This window comes from Aristolochia californica, unplaced genomic scaffold (assembly GCF_029961685.1).
Source record: "Aristolochia californica isolate CCGP_79_NKW_82.1479 unplaced genomic scaffold, dmAriCali1.0.hap1 SCAF_8, whole genome shotgun sequence".
NCBI classification, from domain to species: Eukaryota; Viridiplantae; Streptophyta; class Magnoliopsida; order Piperales; family Aristolochiaceae; genus Aristolochia; species Aristolochia californica.
The window spans coordinates 23,142,546-23,163,732 of NW_027182279.1; the positions used below are offsets into that span (position 1 = coordinate 23,142,546).

The following is a 21,187-nucleotide window of genomic DNA, read 5'->3' on the forward strand; positions in this document are numbered from 1 at the left end:
CAAGTCAGCAAAGCTGACAAAGAAAAAAAATTCCTGTACGTCAGCAAGATGATGTCAAAAGAAGAAAAGTCTTTACTACCTTTGCTTTTAACGCCTAAAGGTAATATGTTATGGACTCCATAGCATCTAGAGTAGCAGGTAGACGTAGAGGATAATTTATGTAAATTTCTGAATGTTCTCTTAGGTGGCATTTATGTAATTTCGGTCAAAACTTGGGCTTTGCATTGGCTATGTAAGGGGGCATTCCTATTATTTATAGGGGCATCATTTGAATGGAAAGTAAGCTTTGAGCCATAGTTAAATGAGATCAGGTTCTCTCTCTCACGAGGCCTAAGGGTGGAGCTCCTTTGAAAGCTCAGGTCTCTCCATCTTCTTCCTCACGAGCCCTCATCCATCCACGTCCCTTCACCTTCTTCTTCCTGAGTTCCTCATTCCTCAACATCTCTTCTTCTCCATTCCGAGCTCCTCCTCCATCAACGCCTATTCATCTACTTCCTTCAGAGAGTTACATCCACCAACGATCTCTTCATATTCTCCCTGCTGAGTTGTCTATCTCCAGTGACTGTTCATCTTCCTCGTCTGAGTTAAGTAGACACCATTGGACATTCCAAGAATCCCAAGTCCAGATCTTCATTGTCTTTTATCGTGGAAGACTGAGGAGAGCCTAGGGTGACTCGATCCATGGCTAGAGAATCTAACATCATGTTATCAGACTGGACCACCTTGGGACAACTCTTCCTCTTCGGCGGATTTGCACACCTCCATTGATGAGCTTCGGATTGACCAAGCTTCTCTAAGCACAAATATGCAAGAGATTAAGGAGACTCTGCTCCAACTTCTCCAAACTCAGGGACCACGTGAGGTTCCCCGTCCGGGCAGTGCCACACGCCTTGCTGAGTACCCCGACCTCCCACCCCCACCTATGCCTCCTCTGCGTCCTGCTCAGACCCCTCCGGGGAGCTTTCACAGCAACAATACTTCAAATGTGCCAAGGTACACAAAATTAACCTTTCCGACCTATGACGGGTCTACTGATCCGTTAATCTGGTTGCAGCGGTGTGAGCATTTTTTTTTGGCACCAATGAACCCAGCCGAAGGAGCGGGTCTCTTTGGCTGCTTTCCACTTGTTAGGCGATGCATTACTGTGGTGTTCCCTATTTGATTTGGAGCGCCACGTGTATGATTGGGATTTATTTAAAGACTCCTGTATGTTGAGGTTTGGGCCCCTTGCACGCAGCAATCCCCTTGGGGATTTGGTTAATCTCAAACAGACAGGATCCATTGAGGCATATCAGAAACAGTTTCAGGAATGCCTTGCCCGCGCCAGTCCATTTGTGCGCCCGAGTCAGTATGTTAACTTGTTTACTGCCAGTTTGGTGGAGGCTCTATGCCTCCCGGTGGAATAGCAATCGCACCCCACCACCCCCCCCCTCTCTTCCCTCCTTGGCCCATGCTATGAATTTGGCCAGAATTCTGGATGCTAAACAATGCATCTTAAAAGAATCCTTGGTGCGTCGCCCCCCTTGGTAGAGCAGAGTGCCCTCTGGTGCCCCAACAACTCATAGCACCCCTCTGCACCAAGGGCAGCCCACCTCCCAGTCATTCGAGCCTACCAGGTCAGTGCCTCCCCATCAGTTTATTAAACGTCTTTCTAAGTCCGAAATGGATCAACGGAAGGCCCAGGGGCAGGGGCTCTATTTTAATTGTGATGAAAAGTACTTTCAAGGCCACTTATGCAAGAGTCTATTTTGGTTAGAGGTAGAGGATCTTGACGACAGCCCTCCCATAGAAGAAGAGAAAGAAGAGGTAGGCACGGAAGAGGAAGCACAGGCAATTTCCCTCCACGCCATTACAGGGTTACACATCACCACTACAATGCAGGTTCATGCTGGTATTCAGGCTCTTATGTTACTTGCACTGTTTGACTCGGGCAGTACCCACAATTTCCTTAGCCAACCAGCAGCCCATCAGTTGGGCTTGCCACTGCAGCACAATTCGGGCATTTCTATTTTGGTAGCTAATGGGCAGAAAATTACCAGTGTGGGGTTATGTTCAACAGTCACTTTTGTCATTGAAGGCCACACCTTCCAGGCAGATTTTCTGGTCATTCCGCTTGTTGGATTTGACTTGGTCATAGGCATTAAATGGCTACAGCAGTTGGGTCTGATTTTGTGAGATTTTAAGTCCCTTACTATGAGTTTCAACCAGGACTACCAGCAACTCACGCTCCATGGTATGCATGCTCCCCTACCGTGTACTCTCCAGACTATCCAGGTTCGGGACTCAGAGGGCTGTCAACTCACGAAGCTTATCGATGAATTTGCTGACTAATTTCAGCAACCTACTGCCCTACCTCCGATACGGGCTTGTGATCATTGTATCCGGTTGAAGTTGGGCACCGAGCTAGTAGTGGTGCGTCCATATTGGTACCCCCACTTGCAGAAGATGAGATAGAGTGCCAATGTGAGCTCATGTTAACTCAAGGCATTATTCAGCCTAGTCATTTGCCATTCTCGTCACCGGTTCTGTTTGTAAAGAAACATGACAATTCATGGAGGTTCTATGTGGACTACAGTGAGCTCAACGCTCACATGGTGAAGAATAAATTTCCCATCCCGGTGGTGGACAAACTATTGGATGAACTTCATGGAGCAAAATTATTTACGAAGTAGGACTTGTAATCCGACTACCATCAAATCCGGGTCCACCCTGATGATGTTGAGAAAATGGCTTTCCGTACCAACCATGGTCATATTGAATTCTTGGTGATGCCCTTTGGTCTTTCCAACGCGCCCACTACTTTCCAGGCACTCATGAATGAGGTATTTCATCCATTCTTGAGCAAATATGTTTTTTTTTTATGATATCTTGATCTATTGCCAAAATTGGGGAGACCACATTCAACACCTGCGGCAGGTATTCCACGCCTGCGTTACCACCATTTATTCCTGAATAAGTCCAAATGTGAGATGGGGACTTCCGAGGTCGCCTACTTGGGTCATGTCATTTCTGCCTCTGGGGTTAAAGTGGAGAGCAACAAAATCCAATCAGTGCTAGACTGGCCAACTCCGCATTCGGTCACGACTTTGAGGAGGTTTCTCAGGTTGGCAGGCTATTACAAGAAGTTTATTCGTGACTATGGCCAGATTGCCGCACCGCTTACAAGCTTACTCAATCGAATCGACTTCACATGGACCGACGTAGCCGATTCGTCCGTCCAACGGCTGAAACAATCCTTAGCTTCGGCACCGGTTCTCCAACTTCTGGATTTTGAAAAAATGTTCATTATTGAATGTGATGCTTCCGGTGGCAGCATTGGCACCGTTTTGCAACAACAAGGGCACCCCATAGCATATTTCAGTCGACAGTTGGCACCACACCGCCACAAATTAGCGGGCTATGAATGGGAACTCATCGGCTTAGCCAAAGCCATCCAACATTGGAGGCCCTACCTGTGGGGTAGGCACTTTGAGATCCAGACCAACCATTTAAGTCTGAAGTACTTGCTGGAGCAACGTCTCATGACTTCCCTCCTAGAAACATTGGATCAATAGGCTCATGGGTTTTTATTTCAAGGTTGAATACAATCCAGGCCGCCTTAACAGGGGTGCAGATGCAGTGTTACACAAGGATTTGTTGGATCCTCAGCTACATGCAATCAGTCAACCGTGAGTACTTTTTCTCAACTCCATCCGAGGTGACATTCAGAACCACCCTGAGCTCCTGGAATTGTACCAGAAGATTGAGCAAGGCACTGTGGATCACCATTGGGCAATTAAAGACGGTCTCATATTATACAAGAAGCACCTTTTTCTCCACCACACCTCCTCGCTTCTCACCAGCATTATCTATGCCTTGCACAATAGTACTCATGAGGGCCAACAGAAAACTTATTTTTGTATTAGCCAGGACTTCTATTGGAAAGGCTTGAAGCGTATGGTTGCTGACTATGTCTCGGCATGCCATGTTAGCCAGAAGAACAAGGCCGATTCTCTACACCCAGCGGGCCTGCTGCAACCTCTTCAACTTCTATCTTAGGTATGGGCCGATATATCCATGGATTTTATAGAGGGCCTTCCCAATTCTTCGGGTAAATCTGTCATTCAGTTTGTGGTGGATCGGTTTTCTAAATACGGACACTTCCTGCCCTTGGCACATATACAGCAACACAAGTAGCTCAGCTCTTTATGGAACATATTGTCCGTCTGTATGGCTTACTAGAGTCCATCACCTGTGACCGTGATGTGGTTTTCACTAGTGCTTTTTGGAAAGACCTCTTCAAATTATAGGGTACCAAATTGGTCTTCTCCTCTGCCTACCATCCTCAATCTGATGGGCAAACCGAAGTGGTGAACCATACCCTTGAGATCTATTTGCAGCGTTTTGTTGGGGACCACCCCAAACGCTGGGTACATTGGTTGGCATGGGCGGAGTACTGTTATAACACCTCTTACCATACGACACGTGGCACAACTCCATTCCAGGTGGTCTATGGTCGGGAACCTCCTCGCCTCCTCTCTTATGAACCTGGTTTGTCTCGCTTGCCGCTTATTGACCAGGCCTTGGGCGAATGGGACACGATGCTTGCACAGGTCAAGTCCAACTTCCAGAAAGCTCTGGTCACAGATGAAGCATAACTATGACAAGCGTCATAGGGACCTTTCTTTTGCTCCGGGAGATTATGTTTGGTTGCGCCTTCAGCCTTATCGGCAGCGTTCACTTTCAGCCGCACGAAGGCACAAACTTTCCCCCAAATTTTATGGCCCTTTAAAGGTCTTGGATCACATTGGCAAGGTGGCTTATTGCCTGTAGCTCCCACCAGACACCCATATCCATGATGTCTTCCATGTTTCGCTCTTGAAACCATTTCGTGGCGACTCACCCATGCTGCACACGCCCTTGGAGCCACTGCATGAAGGTCATGCTCTGCCTTCTCCCGCAAAAGTTTTGCATGCTCGCCGCGTTCATGAGTCATGGGAGTTTTTAGTTTAGTGGGCTGACGCTGAGGCGTTTGCTGCCTCTTGGGAACCACTCGAGGAATTCCGGGCCCTTTACCCCACCTTTGAGATTGAGGACAAGCTCTTTCTCCAAGAGGGGGGGGGGGGGGGGTGATGTTATGGACTCCATAGCATCTAGAGTAGCAGGTAGACGTAGAGGATAATTTATGTAATTTTATGAATGTTCTCTTAGGTGGCATTTATGTAATTTTGATCAAAACTTGGGCTTTGCGTTGGCTGTGTAAGGGGGCGTTCCTATTATTTATAGGGGCGTCATTTGAATGGAAAGTAAGCTTTGGGCCATAGTTAAATGAGATCAGGTTCTCTCTCTCACGAGGCCTAAGGGTGGAGCTCCTTTGAAAGCTCAAGTCACTTCATCTTCTTCCTGACGAGCCCTCATCCCTTCACCTTGTTCATCCTGAGTTCCTCATTTCTCAACATCTCTTCTTCTCCCTTCGGATCTCCTCCTCCATCAATGCCTATTCATCTACTTCCTTTCGAGAGTTACATCCACCAACGATCTCTTCATATTCTCCCTGCCGAGTTGTATATCATCAGTGACTGTTCATCTTCCTCGTCTGAGTTCAACAGACACCATTGGACGTTCCAAGAATCTCAAGTCCATATCTTCATTGTCTTTAATCCTGGAAGACTGAGGAGAGCGTAGGGTGACTCGATCCATGGCTAGAGAACCTAACATAATAATGCAAGGGCAAAAATGAAAAGACAAAAAGACAAAAGATACCCTTTGTCTTTAAACACAAACCCTTAGATCAAGGGTAAAGAGGGAAGAAAAAGAGAACGCTCGACTATAAAATCGATGCTTCAACAGAGGTTGAGGCATTCGAAAATCAATCCACTCTTTTTTGAAAGAAGTTCCGAAGATCTGAGAAAGAAGGCGATTTCTGGCGAGCATCCTCCGATGAAGTCCTTAAAGCACGGTATGTGCTTAACAGCCGTAATGGTTGAGTAGTAAAAACAACTACTGTGGAGATTTATATATAGATGCAGAAAAGAAACAGTAAAAACAAACACTGTACGAATTGAAATATTACAAACATGCGGAAATTAAAACATTGTTTCAAACAAAATAAAAACATAACTACGTAACTATATATCTACATATCTCCCGAAGTTACCGACCATGCTACAGGTCGGCTCCCTCTTTACTACTCAGTCATTACGGCTGTTAAGCACATACTGTGCTTTAAGGACTTCGCCGAAGGATGCTCCTCGGAAATCACCTTCTTTCTCAGATCTTCGGAACTTCTTTCAGTAAAGAGTGGATTGATTTTTGATTGCGTCAACCTTTGGTGGAGCTTCAATTTTATAGTCAAGGGGTTCTCTTTTTCTTCCCCCTTTTCCCTTGATCAAAGGGTTTGTGTTTAAAGACAAAGGGTATCTTTTGTCTTTTTGTCTTTTCATTTTTTCCCTTGCATTATTACCTTTCGACGCCGAAAGCAGGGTAGTAAAGACTTTTCTTCTTTTGATATCATCTTGCTGACGTACAAGAATCTTTTTTCTTTGTCACCTTTGTTGACTTGGATTTTGTCTTCTGCCTTTGTTGCTACTGACTTGTCGGCTGATGTGTCGGCTGACGTGGTTGCTGACTGTTCTTCATTCTAATAGCTGCCTTTTTGTGCACAGTCGATAGGTGTGCTCTTTTGGAAAAGAATTTTTGGCCATCTTGCAGAAACCTTCTTTTGTATTTTTGCTAAAGGGAATATTTTCTTTGAGGATTTTCTTCAGCGTTTCTTCGAGACTTTTCATAAAAGATGCAGGAGTATCTTTATAGCTCTTTGCAACAATTGTCAGTGGGACGGATGTCTTATAAATAAAGCTTTTCTTCTTCTGAACTAGATGTTGTAAGAGCTGTGTCAGAAGCTTGAGCCCTTGTATACGCCTGGTTGGCCAGACTGCTTCGGGGCATGGTTTTGCCTTTGGAATATGTTTGGGATCATATTCCTGTGTAGCTTGACCTTCTTTGATGGCTTCTAGAGTCACAACAGAAATGCTTGGAAACATCTTGATGTCAGTAAAAATTTGAGTGATGCAGGAAATGAAATCCAAATTCCTTTACTTCTTGTTATGGAGATAAAACTTTTACAAGTCTCCATAATCTCTTTTGGCATCTTCTCCAAGACCAATAATTGGTGGAGGGAAGCATTATCTGCTTTATGAATCCATAGGAATAAAGTATGGACGCATATTTTGAGTCTATTTCTTGACTCAGTCTTACTTGATTCCAACTACTACTGGATTCGGTTGTGAAGAAGGGAGTGTTCATCCCTTGTCCGATTTGCTCATTCCATTTTTGGAATTGAACAATATAATAGGTTTCAATTTTTGAACGAACGTTGTCCACCTTCTGAGGGTGTAGAGAGGGTTCCTCAGACATGATGTCAGAAAGTTTCAAAGGTTGAATTTTCTTCAAAAATTCAAACTCATTAAAACGTGCTTTGTCTGGCTTATTGAGGCTTTACAACCTTGTAAACTTAGACGGGGTAACCAATTATGTCTTGAATGAGAATTCATTTCTAGACAAGTCCGTTTCCATCGGCGATGGATCCGTTGTGACTTCTTTTCCAACTCGAGACTGGCAGGTAGAAGTCTCCAATTTCGATGAAATTGTTAAGGTTTCCTTTCCAGCTCTAGACTGGCAGGTAGAAATCCCTAATTTCTCTATCTTCATAGAAGACTGGGTTGTGATTTCCTTCTCATGCCTAGTATGACTGGTAGAAATCCCGGGTCAACCTGTGTTTATCAAAACACTAAAGTCATCCGTCTGCTTATTAGCTGACGTTATGACTTCTTTTTCTCACAATGGAGATCCGGTAGAAGTCCCAGAGGAGCTTGACATATCATGCCTTTTGGTGAGTTCTTTTAACTCTTCGGTTAATTCCTTAACCTTGAGTTGTAAGAGGTCTCCACTTAACCCATAATGGGCACAATTCTCAGATAAGTCTCCTCGTTCAGAAAGAACTAAAAGACTCTAAAAAAGAGATTGTAAGGTAGAGAGCAACACCATGAGAGTGGCGATTGCTGCTGCTAGGTCTGTCAGTGTGTTGTTGAGAGGGTTTATTTTACCGGTCTGTAATACAAGAAAATTCTCGAGTAAGAGTATCAGGTAAATAATTTTATCTCCTTTAATGTGTTCTACAATAACAGAGAATATACTTTGACAAAGAGGATCTAGATCACCACGCTTGTTGTAGTGTTGTATATCTAGAAAGCGTAAACATAACTAGATATAATAAATTTCAGAGGCTACATGCTCTATATTGATGTGGAGATTCAGTCAGAGGATGTGCCTGACGAATCCGACATGTTTTTCGAGTTTTTCGAGGTGGAAGACTCAGATTCAAGATGAAGCTCATACACTTCATCGTCCGACTGGATTTCATCATGATGGATGATTTCCAATCCTTTTTCTTTGGCTAGTATCCTGTAAGTATTATACTGCCATTTTTCTTATCATTTGGACAGCGAGTGAAATGTCCTTCTTTCTGGCATATCCAGCACTTGCATTTGCTTGGGGGTTTTCCCATTGGGCAGTATGCATTTGACCCTTTACTGGATGTGGAGGGGCCAGAGTTTGTATCACTTTCGAGGAGTATACCTAGTTTTTGAACTTGGTGTTCTCCTAATTTTTTTCTTATGAAATTTCTTAGGATATTTTCTTTTCTTATGAGAGTTGGTTTTACATTGCCTACATTTTTGTTCTAGTTAGAAAAACATAATATTTGTTTAGCTGCCTTACTAATTTTCTTTTGTAGTTTTTGGGCTTCATGGAGATTTGCCAACATGTCTTGTAAAAACTTGTGTCTTCTTCCTAAAGTATCAAAGTTTAGGAAATTATCGCTGGTTAAAGTTCCATATTCTGTATTATTTTGCCAATATTTTATAATGTCGTATTTTTCAGCTACATTTGCAAAAGGTTCTGGAAATTTAGAATAAAAGATGGGCAGATAAGGTTTCTGATCATCTTTCTGTAGTTTATAGAAGTACCTTGCAAATTCGTAATAGTACTTCTCATAAAAAAAATGTTACATATTTTTAACTTTTTAAATTTTTGAAGAGTTTCTAAACGTTTTCTTTGTTTAGTACTCTCATTGTGAGCTTCTAGGGTTGGATGTATTCCTAGAAATTCTTTTGATATCTTTGCCACTAATCCTATTAGTATAGAGGCTATAGATGTTGGGGTAGCTCTTTTTGGGTCTTCGGGAGGGTTGTCCCACCAATGAGCTATGTTACCTTGTAAAGCATGGGTAAAAAACTTAAATGCAGAATCTTTATCCAAATATTCATGCATAATTGCAGCATTGCTCGTGCTTCTTTCCCATTCTTTAAGAACTTTTTCTCCATCCTTGGGGCAATCCAAGTTGAGATAAAACCCAAAAGGGTTTATGCTAGCTATGGATTGATGTCCCTTAGTAGCATGTGATGGATCGACATTTGTGTATTTTTTCGAATACCTTTGTCCTCCAAGAGATATTTTGGAGTGGGACAAACTTTCTCTTTCTCGAGAGTTATCCGTTGTGCTGTCGCGGAAATTGTCTCAAAAGCTGTCTTCCATGTGGGTATCTGTTATGCCCATTTCCATGGATCAATTCACCCGACACTCTTCTTTGGGTTTGTGATTGTAATATGTTTGAGATGATGGGTTGAAGTTCTTGTAATTCCGGATCAGATACAAGGGCTCGTAGGCAGGGTACCGGCTGAACCCATAGGGAGACATGGAGATGAAGATAAATAGTCACGATGATGGCAAACTCGACAAGGAGAATATGAAGGGTCATGGCTGGAAGATAGATCTGGGGAGGACGTGGAGGAATAGGCTTGATGGGGGAAGGAGATCGGAAGAGAAGGTGATGACGGTGAGGGATAACCAAGCTTTCGAAGGAAGCTTGCACTTTGGACCTCGTTTGGAGAGAGAATCCGATCTCAGGCCTCATGAGAGAGGGTACCCAATCTCATTTACAACTATGCTCAATGATTACTTTCCATTCAAATGACACCCCTATAAATAATAGGAACGACTCCTTACACATCCAACGCAAAATCCAAGTTCTGAATGAAATTACAAAAATGCCACCTAAGAGAACATTCAAAAAATTACATACATTATCCTCTACGTCTACCTGCTACTCTAGATGCTATGGAGTCCATAACATCACTCCCTTCCTGGAGAACGAGCTTGCCCTCAAGCTTGAAGGTAGGTGTGCTTGACCATGCCGATGGTAAGGGTGTGCTGATAGGCAAACTCAGCCTCATCGTATCAAGCCAAAGCTAGATAGGTGTCCCCAATGCGACAGTTCACTGAAGCCACCTCTACTGCCTTGCCATGGGAGACCATGGCCATGCTGGCAAGAACAAGATGCTCAAGAGCAGCCTCATGATCTCCATTTGTATCACATATTAGATCCATTAGCCTCCTATGAGCAGCCTCTGCAAGAGAAGCAGGTGTACCATGATCTTTATGGCTATCAAGAGCCGTCTGGTACAAATTTTGGGCCTCATCAAACCGAAGTGCTTGGACAAGGGTCTCAGCTACATAAAGGAAAGTTTCTCCCACCCTTGGATCCGTTTCTCCCAATACTTTCCTGTTGTGGACTCAATAGCACACCGAGTCACACAACGAAGAAGACAACAACAAATCACTCAATAGGATTTAATTCTTATATTTCTTTGAGTAGGATTTATTTCTTATATTGTTTTTAGTAGGAGTTATTTCTAATTAGTTTATATGTAAGGGGCATTATGGGGATTTATTGTAACCCTAACCCTAAAACTCCTTGACATGACCTATTTAAGGGAAAGGTATGAATGAAATAGGGAAGCTTTGAGATTTTAGAATAACCTAGTCTAAACAGGTTGAGATCACCTCTTAATCTCGAGTTTAGGGTTTACTCCAAAAATCCAACCTATCCTTCACCCCCCATTGCCATCCATCTTCACCCAAATTCATCCCTCATCATCCATACTAAGAAGAGGAGCTTCCTGCCCCTTTTCCAAGCCCAAAGAGAGGGTTCTCCCTCTTCATCAACGTCAGCAACCATCAAGGGGTCTAACCCTCTTGAGGAGCAACAAGTGGATAGTTTTTCTGGTCTTTCACGTGAAGGAGCTTAATTGCTGTTCCTAAGCTTGGAGCCAGCAAGGAAATAGAGGATAATCATTCATGCATGTGGGCCAAGGATTGCTACAAGCCAGGTGTACATAGCTTGACGTGCTACAACCAAATCAGGGTTGAAACCCTGATTTCCATGAGAAGAAAAAAGTATTCTTCTTACTTTATTCTGGTCAACATTGATGGCTTAATTTCATATATTTAGCAATCAAAATATTGCATCCATCAAGAGTCTTGTCCACGTGAGAGAAAACCAGCAAGGAAGAGTGTTTTTTTACCCTCATACCTAGTCCAGCAACTCAGTACCAGTGCTGGATTCACAAATCCCACGCCGTGTTACTCGATCCATGACCCGGGACCGTAACAACTTGGTATCAGAGCAGGGTAACATGGGGGAAAATATCAGCAATGAAGAAATCCAAATCAGGATACAAAAGATAGAAGATAGCCTTGAAACAGCACAACCAGTGTTGGGAAAGGTTTGTGGTTTGGAAGAAGAGATGAGCTGAATTATCAGCATGCTACAGGAGTTGAGGACAGAGAGACATCAGAGTCCAGAGGTGAGAGAGGTTGCTCAAACATATCATAGAAGATGGGAGCAGTGGCCTGGGCGCACTGCTGTCCAAGGACCTCAGCATGGAGGCATAGTCCCAAGGTACACCAAGTTAGAGTCTCCCTCTTTCAATGGTTCAGAGGATCCCTTAATTTGGTTGCATAGATGAGAATGGGATAAGGTGCAACTAGCCTCTTTCCATATGACAGATGAAGCCATGTTATGGGTTACTCAAGTAGAGAAAGAGAGACCCGGAATGACTTGGGGAGAATTTAAAAATCTATGCACAGTTAGATTTGGGCCTCCTGCCAACAGCAACCCCCTGGGAGAGTTAGTCCTATTGAGACAAACGGGTTCGGTGGAACAATATCAAAAACTATTCCAGGAAAAGTTGGCTCGTGCTGGTGAGAGGCTATTGGTTGACCAGTAGGTCTCCTTATTCACAGCAGGTCTCAATGAGTATTTATGGCTAGAGGTAGAACTCCTTATGCCCATGGATCTAGCTCATGCCATGAATATGGCCCGAGCAATGGAACAATGACAACAGCTGCAGCAACGTAAGCCGGGTTGGTCGAGTGAGAGGAACACTTCCTCCACGTGGCAAGGGTGCCGCTATAATTCATCTCAGGGAGCATCTATAGCAGCACCATCCAGACACACTCTGACTACGACTCGGGTAGCCGATCCCCTCCCTGGTAATTCCCTACCGAGCTTTATAAAAAAATTGACGAGTGCGGAGATGGCAGAAAGGCGGTCCAAAAATCTATGTTATAACTGTGATGAGCAGTATCCGGTTTGACACCAATGTAAACGATTGTTTTGGCTAGAGGTGGAGGATTTAGATGATCCAGAGGAGCTAGAGGATATTATCGAGGAGGAACCACCAGAGATATCCTTGCATGCTATTACTGGGCAGAAATCGCCTACTATAATGCAAGTCTGAGCTCATGTCGTCGATCGAGAACTGGTGGGTCTAGTCGACTCGGGGAGTACACACAATTTTCTGAGTTTGCCAGCCGCACAACATCTCCAGCTCTAGATACACATTCATCCGGCAACCACCGTCTCAGTGGCCAATGCCGAGAAGGTCCCTAGCTATGGGATTAGTAAGGCGATAACTTTTTCCATTGGATTTAATACATTTAATGCGGAATTTTTTGTTATTCCCATGGCAGGATTTGATATGGTATTAGACATTAAATGGTTACAAACATTGGGGCCCATTCTGTGGGACTTTTCAGCTTTAACCATGAGCTTTGATTTAGCCGGAAGTTGGGTGCTCTTACAGGGCTGTCAGGTGGACAGGGCCCACCTCATGCACTCTTTACAGACACGGGTTCAGCCTAACAGTCTAGTGATGGTCTGGTTGAGGAGTTCTCTGACCTCTTCCAGGAGCCTTCGAGGTTGCCTCCCATGAGGCACTGTGACCACAGGATCTGTCTGAAACCAGGTTCTGAGGTAGTGGTTGTGCGACCATACCGTTACCCACACCTTCAGAAAGACGAGATAGAGCGTCAGTGCCATGAGATGTTGAAACAAGGTCTTATTCTTCCCAGACGCTCCCCATTCTCTTCACCCGTCTTACTTGTGAAGAAACATGATGGGACATGGAGGTTCTGCGTGGATTATCGGGAGTTGAACGTGCAGACAGTAAAGTTCCCGATTCCGGTAGTGGATGAGATTCTGGATGAGTTACATGGGTCGTGGTTATTCACTAAACTCAACCTCCGTTCGGGATACCATCAGGTTCGGATGCACCCCTCTGATATCGAGAAGATGGCGTTCCGCACACACCATGGCCACTTTGAGTTCGTCGTCATGCCGTTCGGGTTATCCAATGCACCCTCCACTTTTCAAGCTTTGATGAACGAGGTATTTAGACCCTATCTTCGAAAATTTGTTCTTGTATTTTTCGATGATGTTTTGATATATAGCAAGTCGGTTGAGGAGCACTTGGCACACTTGAGGATTGTTTTCGACTTGTTAAGAGCACATTAGCTCTATTTGAAACATTCCAAGTGTTCTTTTGCGGCTTCACATGTGGGGTATCTGAGACACATTATCTCACATGAGGGGGTTATGGTGGATCCCTAGAAGATCTGAGCTATTCACGAGTGGCCGCAGCCACAGTCGTGTTCTGCATTACGGGGCTTTTTGGGTCTTGCGGGCTACTACCGCAAATTTATTCAGAACTATGGGCCAGTGGCAGCACCGTTGTGTTATGCATGCAATAAAATTAAATGTTATGCATGCAATAACATTATTATTTTAGTTGTTTCTTTAATTTACTTTATTTTATTTCAGTTTTAGGTCACAGGGGTATTTTAGGAATATTTCATTTAAAGGGGTATTTTTGTAATATTTTATTTATAGGGGTATTTTTAGAATATTTATTGTAAACCCTAACATGGTGAACCCTATTTAAGGGGTAAGAGTAATGAGAAACGGAAGCATTGAAGTATTAATAATTAGGTTTAATCTAGCGTAAAGAGGCTTAGAGTTCTCCTCAACGAGCTCCAGGGTATCAAACTTCCGTTTGGCTTGATTGTTCGTTTTTGTTCTCCATGTCTTCCTACTATCCCTACGGTAATGCCTGGAAGACCTATAACCCATGGCAGACCCCAGATCCTCCCAAAGAATCCTTGTGTCAGATCCGGGACCATAACACATTGACGAGTCTACTCAAGAAAAATTCCTTTATTTGGAATGAGGGGGCCACCACGTCGTTTGCGGCACTCAAATCTGCCCTCACATCCACACAGTATTACAACTTCCTAACTTTTATGAATTATTCATGGTAGAGTGCGACGCTTCGGGCGCGAGCATTGGGGCCGTTTCACAGCAGCTAGGTCATCCTATTGCATATTTTAGCTGACAGTTGGTAGTCCATCATCACAAGCTGGCAGCCTATGAGCGCAAATTGATTGGGTTGGCCAAAAAGGTCCAACATTGGAGGCTTTATCTCTGGGGCTGGGCTTTTCTCATACGCACAGATCACTACAGCCTTAAATTCCTACTAGAACAGCGTTTGACGACATCGCCACAACAACATTGGATCAGTAAGTTGTTGGGATTTGACTTCTCGGTGGAGTATCGAGCGGGCAGATTAAATAAGGTGGCAGATGCCTTGTCATGGTGTTTTGAAGATCAACAGTCGGTCTATTCTATCAGCCAGCCGAGATTTCTCATTTTGGACTTGGTGCGAGACGCACATGCCACTAACCTTGCACTACAGGAACTACATCAGAAGATCTCGAAAGGGACAATGAATTTGAAGTGGTCCATCCAGGATTCACTTATTTATTACAAGCAGCGGATTTTCCTCCCACATGAGTGCGAGTTGATTCCAGCTATTCTCTCGGCCTACCATGATAGTACACATGAGGGGATCTAGAAGACCTTGCACGGAATTCTAGCTGATTTTTACTGGCAAGCCATGAAAACCTCTATTGCGACTTTTGTGGGCGACTGTCAGGTATGCCAGCGCAACAAAGCCGAGCACTTGAGTCCAGCCGGTCTTCTCCAGCCTCTGGCCCTTCCTACGCAGGTTTGGGATGACATTTCAATGGATTTTGTGGAAGGCCTACCCCTGTCCACTAGCAAATCTGTACTTTTCGTAGTGGTTGATAGATTCTCCAAGTAAGGACATTTTATACCGATGGCTCATCCGTATACAGCAACACGGGTTGCTCAGAATTTCCTGGAGCAGATAGTCCTCTTACATGGCATTCCAGAATCCATTGTGAGTGATAGAGATGCAGTTTTCATGAGCACCTTTTGGCGGGAATTGTTTCGCTTGAGTGGGACGAAATTGAAGTTCTCCTTCGCCTATCATCCACAGACAGACGGGAAGACTGAGGTGGTGAACCGCACCATCGAGATGTATCTATGGTGCTTGGTGGGGGATCGTCCACGACAATGGGTTCAATGGTTTCCGTGGGCCGAATACTGTTACAACACTTGTTCCACTCTGCCTTGCAATCCACTCCTTTCCGGGTTATATATAGCCAGGATCCACCTCGCCTACTCTCGTACAACCCAGGGTCCACCCGCGTGGATGCGATTGATCAGGCACTCATAGACCGGGATCTGCTACTACAGAATACCACAGAACGGCTATGACACGCCCAAGCTCGGATGAAGGATGTATAAGACAGAGGCCACCGTGAGGTCTCTTTTGAGGTTGGGGGATATGTGTGGCTATGGCTCCAGCCCTACCGTCAGCAGTCTCTTGCGGGACCTCCATGTCATAAGCTCTCACCCAGATTTTTTGGGCCATTTCCCATTCTTCGATTCGTGGGACCAGTCGCCTATCAACTCAAATTATCGGACACAGCCAAAATTCACGATGTGTTTCATGTCTCTCTTTTGAAGCCGCATTCCGGAGCACAACCTACATCCAATCCAGTCCTACCACCGGTTGATAATGGCGAGGTTATTCTTAACCCCGCTGAGGTGTTATGCGGGCAGCTGACCAATGACCATTGGGAGATTCTCGTTCAGTGGACGGACACTGACCCCGATGCTGCAACATGGGAACGGGTGGACATCTTCAAACAAGTCTACCCAACTTTTGAGCTTGAGGACAAGCTCTTTCTCCATGGGGAGGCAGATGTTGTGGACTCAATAACACACCGAGTCACACAACGAAGAAGACAACAACAACTCACTCAATAGGATTTAATTCTTATATTTCTTTGAGTTGGATTTATTTCTTATATTATTTTAAGTAGGAGTTATTTCTAATTACTTTATATGTAAGGGGCATTATGGGGAATTATTGTAACCCTAACCCTAAAACTCCTTGACATGACCTATTTAAGGGAAAGGTATGAATGAAATAGGGAAACTTTGTGATTTTAGAATAACCTAGTCTAAACAGGTTGAGATCACCTCTTGATCTCGAGTTTAGGGTTTACTCCAAAAATCCAACCTATCCTTCACCCCCCATTGCCATCCATCTTCACCCAAATTCATCCCTCATCATCCATACTAAGAAGAGGAGCTTCCTGCCCCTTTTCCAAGCCCAAAGAGAGGGTTCTCCCTCTTCATCAACGTCAGCAACCATCAAGGGGTCTAACCCTCTTGACGAGTAGCAAGTGGACAATTTTTTTGGTCATTCATGTGAAGAAGCTTAATTGTTGTTCCTAAGCTTGGAGCCAGAAAGGAAAGAGAGGATAATCATTCATGCACGTGGGCCAAGGATTGCTACAAGCTAGATGTACATAGCTTGACGTGCTACAACCAAATCAGGGGCTAATCCCTTTTAAGGCATCAAGAGTCCACCCCAATGCATCTCTATGTTCTTGTAAAACTTCAGTCAATTGTTCTTCCTGCTCAGTACTCAAATTAGAGGCAATAATGACTGGCAATGAGTTCATGGGCCCCAAGAACGCATACTTCAACGTGGGAGGAAGTGGCTTAAGATCTAGCTTGGAAGTTTCAAGAGGTTTGTTCAAGTCAAGATGAAGATCCTGTGGATGATTAGTTGTGTAAACCTCATAAGCTTCCTCCAACAGAGGTACAAAACTGAGTAAAGAGTCAACCTCTCAAAAATATATTTCCTCATCAAAATAGTCCATGTCTAAAGATGTTATGTAAGACTCAAAAGATTCAAGAGTGGATTCGTCATCAAGCATAACAGTCTCTATCTTAAATGCAGGATTCAGATCATTAGACTCAAGTGGATGGTGCCCGACATTAAACACATTCAACAAGACCTTAAAATTTCCAAAAGACAACTCCAACTCACCACTTTTACAATGAATGACAGCATTAGATGTGGCTAAGAAGGGACGTCCTAGGATGACAGGAATTTGGTTGGTCACATTGATTACTGGTTCTATATCAAGAACAATGAAATCAACCGGGAACATAAATTTGTCCACTTTTATCAAAACATCTTCAACTATTCCTCGTGGTATCTTGACAGAACGGTCAGCTAGTTGAAGTGTGATGGGGGTAGGCTTCAATTCCCCCAAACCTAATTGCTGGTACACAAAGAAAGGAAGCAAATTCACACTTGCCCCTAAGTCAAGAAGAGCTCTCTAGATGGTATGCTCACCAATGACACATGAAATTGTGGGGCATCCAGGATCTTTAACTTTAGGAGGAGTGTTGTGCTTCATAATTGAGCTTACATTCTCAGTAAGAAGACTTTTTTGTTAACATGTTGTTTTCTCTTCTGTGTACAAAGGTCTTTAAAAAATCGGGCATAAGCAGGGAGTTGCCTAATAGCATCAAGAAGTGGAATGTTAACGTGAACCTTACTAAACAGTTCCAAGGTTTCATGCATGCTATCTCCTTTCCTAGGTGGGCCCGATAACCTCTGCGGAGAAGGAGTTGGTGGGACTTGGTTAGGGATTTGCCTGGCTGTTGGTGGAGAACTTGGAGGTTCTTCACTCAATGATGTGTCCCCATTGTCATCCTTTGACTCCTTAGACTTAGTGGTCCCTACCCCATTGTTCAACTCACGACCACTCCTAAGGGTGGTTATGGCTTTGGCTTGCTCGTGGTGGGGATTGGAACTCCACCCACTCTCATGTGTGCTTTTGGGGTTAGGAATGGTTTGACTCGGGAGTCTATTTTGTGCCTGTTCACTCATGTGGTTGACCAACTGACTCACTTGCATTTCAAGTTTAGCAATGGATGACTGTGTATTCTGCATGAATAATTGAAGTATATCCTCAAGTGAAGGTTTTTGTGGAATCAATGGTTGTTGAGTGAAGTGTGGGCGCGAAGCTTGGGGTTGAGTAAACCCTGGAGGACCCCCAACCTATGGGCCCTTGGACCATGAGAAATTTGGGTGCCTAGCCCAACCCGGATTATATGTTTCCGAAAAAGGATCGTTGCGGTTTGGTTTATGAAAATTTTGGACTGCATTCAAGTCCTCAATGAGCTCCGGGTAGGATGAACTAGATGGACACATTTATGTGGGATGAGATGAACTAGAGCATATGGCATAGACAGTAGATGGGTTAAGAGTAGGTGAACTCTTGGACACCATAAGGGCATCAATTTTTCTAGTCAACCCCTCAATCTTGGCCATGAGCATGGGTGTTTCACTAACCTCGTCCCCCTCTTTTGGCTTCGTGGGATCTCCTATCAACATTAAATGACGAACCCCATTGCTGAGATTGACCACTCAACGTTCCAAAGAAGTCCCACGCCTCACTAGCACTCTTACCCATCAAACTCCCACCACTAGTTGCATCTACCATGGATCTAACCTGGGGTGTAAGACCTTGATAAAAGTATTGCACTAAGTGCCATTTCTCAAGCCCATGATGCGGACACCTACGGATCAAATCCTTCCATTTCTCCCAAGCCTCATAAAAGTGTTCACCCTCCTGCGGCATAAAGTTGGAGATTTCTCTCCTGAGGGCTGTACTTCTCTGAATGGGAAAGTACTTGGACAAAAATTTCGTGACTAATGTGTCCCATGGAGTAATGCTGCCCACCTCTAAGGAATAAAGCCAAGACTTGGCCTTATCCTTAAGTGAAAATGGAAAAAGTCTTAACCGGATAGAGTCATCTGAGAAATTCTTGAATTTGAAAGTCGCACAGATATCTAAGAAATCCTTGATGTGGTAATAAGGGTCCTCCTTCTCCAACCCATAGAATGTAGGGAGGAGTTGGATCACACCCGGTTTCAACTCATAACTGGAAGCGGTAGTGGGTGGCAATATAATGCAAGAAGGTGATGTGAAGTTGGATGGGATAGAATAATCCCTCAGGGCTCCACGGTCACCTGCTGCAGGTAACTGTAATGGTTCACCCTGATTGGCCATGGTAGCTCCTAACTTGACTTCTAGTGTTTTCCTACAAATATGTTCTACCTCTTCAACAAAGGGAGCTAATGGTTCACCTAGGGAGCGGCGCCCGTGCATAAAAACACAAAAAGAAACAAACCTAACTATCAAATTATGCTAACAAACTAACTACTGAAAATACGAACTAACTAGAAGCATTAAAAATAACTCCATACAAAATCATCAAGATAAAAAAATTAGGAAATCAGAAAAATAAATCTAACCTAAGACCATGGAGAACAAAGAAATACACTTAATAGGTGCCTCCCCGGCAACGACGCCAAAAACTTGATGTGAAATTTAATTACATCGGCTTTTATACCTCGCAAGCGTACTAATCATTCATGTAATCTAGTGGGAAGCGAGGGTCATATCCACAGGGAGGACTGAATTTTGTGTATTCTTCAGTCAACTAGCCTAACCAAATATGATGAATTAATATGAACTAAACACTGATTATATCCTAAATTATCAAGCAATGATCTAATTAACTACTTGCACAATAGGAAACGTCACCTCTGGATCTTATCGTGATTTGTGCCTCTCTCGAGTGCCACGTAACCACGAATCCGGATTCTCAATCCTTGCGTCTAGCCCCTCTCGGGCGCCTAGAGTTATGGACAAAGATCGGATTATAATACCAGAATCCAACCTAAATTATAATCCTGCCCTAACTAGCTAATTACTCAGAAAATTCGAAACACAAATATTCGATAAGCATCAATTTTCAAATCAAATTTAATAAACATTCAAACCTAAGTTCAAACTATAGGAAACTATTTAAATTACAAAATGACGGATTACTCCCATTCTTCTTCCTCTCACTCAGGCAGCAATTCCGTTCTCACGGTTGCTGCAATTTCCAGAAATTAAGGGCTTCAGGTTGTAGGAGCGAGCGGTAGGAAGTGGAGGTGATGCCGGCGAAGAGGAATCGAAATCGGCGTTGGAGGAGGTGGTGCGGCGGAAGACGAGATGGAAGTGAAATCCTCTGATCGGCTCTCTCGAGTCTCGGTTGGAGTCGGTCTAGGCTCGAGAAGTGGTCGAAAATGCGTAAGGGACGCCGGAGGATGGTCGGAATTCGAAATTGGCGTCGGAGGAGCCCTCTCGGGTCACCTCTTGGCCTGGTAAGCAGAAAATGGCAGTGTCAAACTCGCCGCGACGCAGACTCTCTTGAGCTCTCCTCGGGTCTGTTCTCGGTTGCCGAACGGCGGTGGACGACGATGGCACACGGGTAACGACGACTGGAAGCAAAATCCTCTCGGGTCCCCCTTCTTTCAGTCGGTGGCTGCCTCTTTCACTCCCCCTGAACTCCCCTTCTTTCAAAACGATTTTGCCCTAAAAATCTATCTCCCTTTCACTAATGGAATTTTTTTAAATATCTCCTTCTTTACCAAAATTCTCCTGAAATTCCATAATTGAATCCATAAAAATCATTTTAGGAAGAAATAAACCCTAAAAGCAATGAAATATAATTCAGGAGAGAAAAATATGCAATATAGACAGTGATTAATGCCAAATTCAATAAATGCACGTTTCATTTAAAAACCGATAAATAACCATCTATAACAGAATTATAAGGGCTATTCTATTATAATTAACCTAGTTATCATGTCAGAATCTGGCATCTATCAATCACCCAATTGCATATGGCCAGCAAATTTGGCAAGAGCATGCTCCTGACCTTCATGCATGTTGGGAA

General features: G+C 43.9%; 1 non-coding gene across 1 annotated transcript; it reads left to right on the plus strand.

Moving 5' to 3' along the window:
* Positions 1 to 18,955: 18,955 nt before the first annotated feature.
* Positions 18,956 to 19,062, plus strand: LOC137939610 (small nucleolar RNA R71). Its single transcript, XR_011109989.1, has one exon. It is a non-coding gene; the product is annotated as a small nucleolar RNA R71 (small nucleolar RNA).
* Positions 19,063 to 21,187: the final 2,125 nt, after the last annotated feature.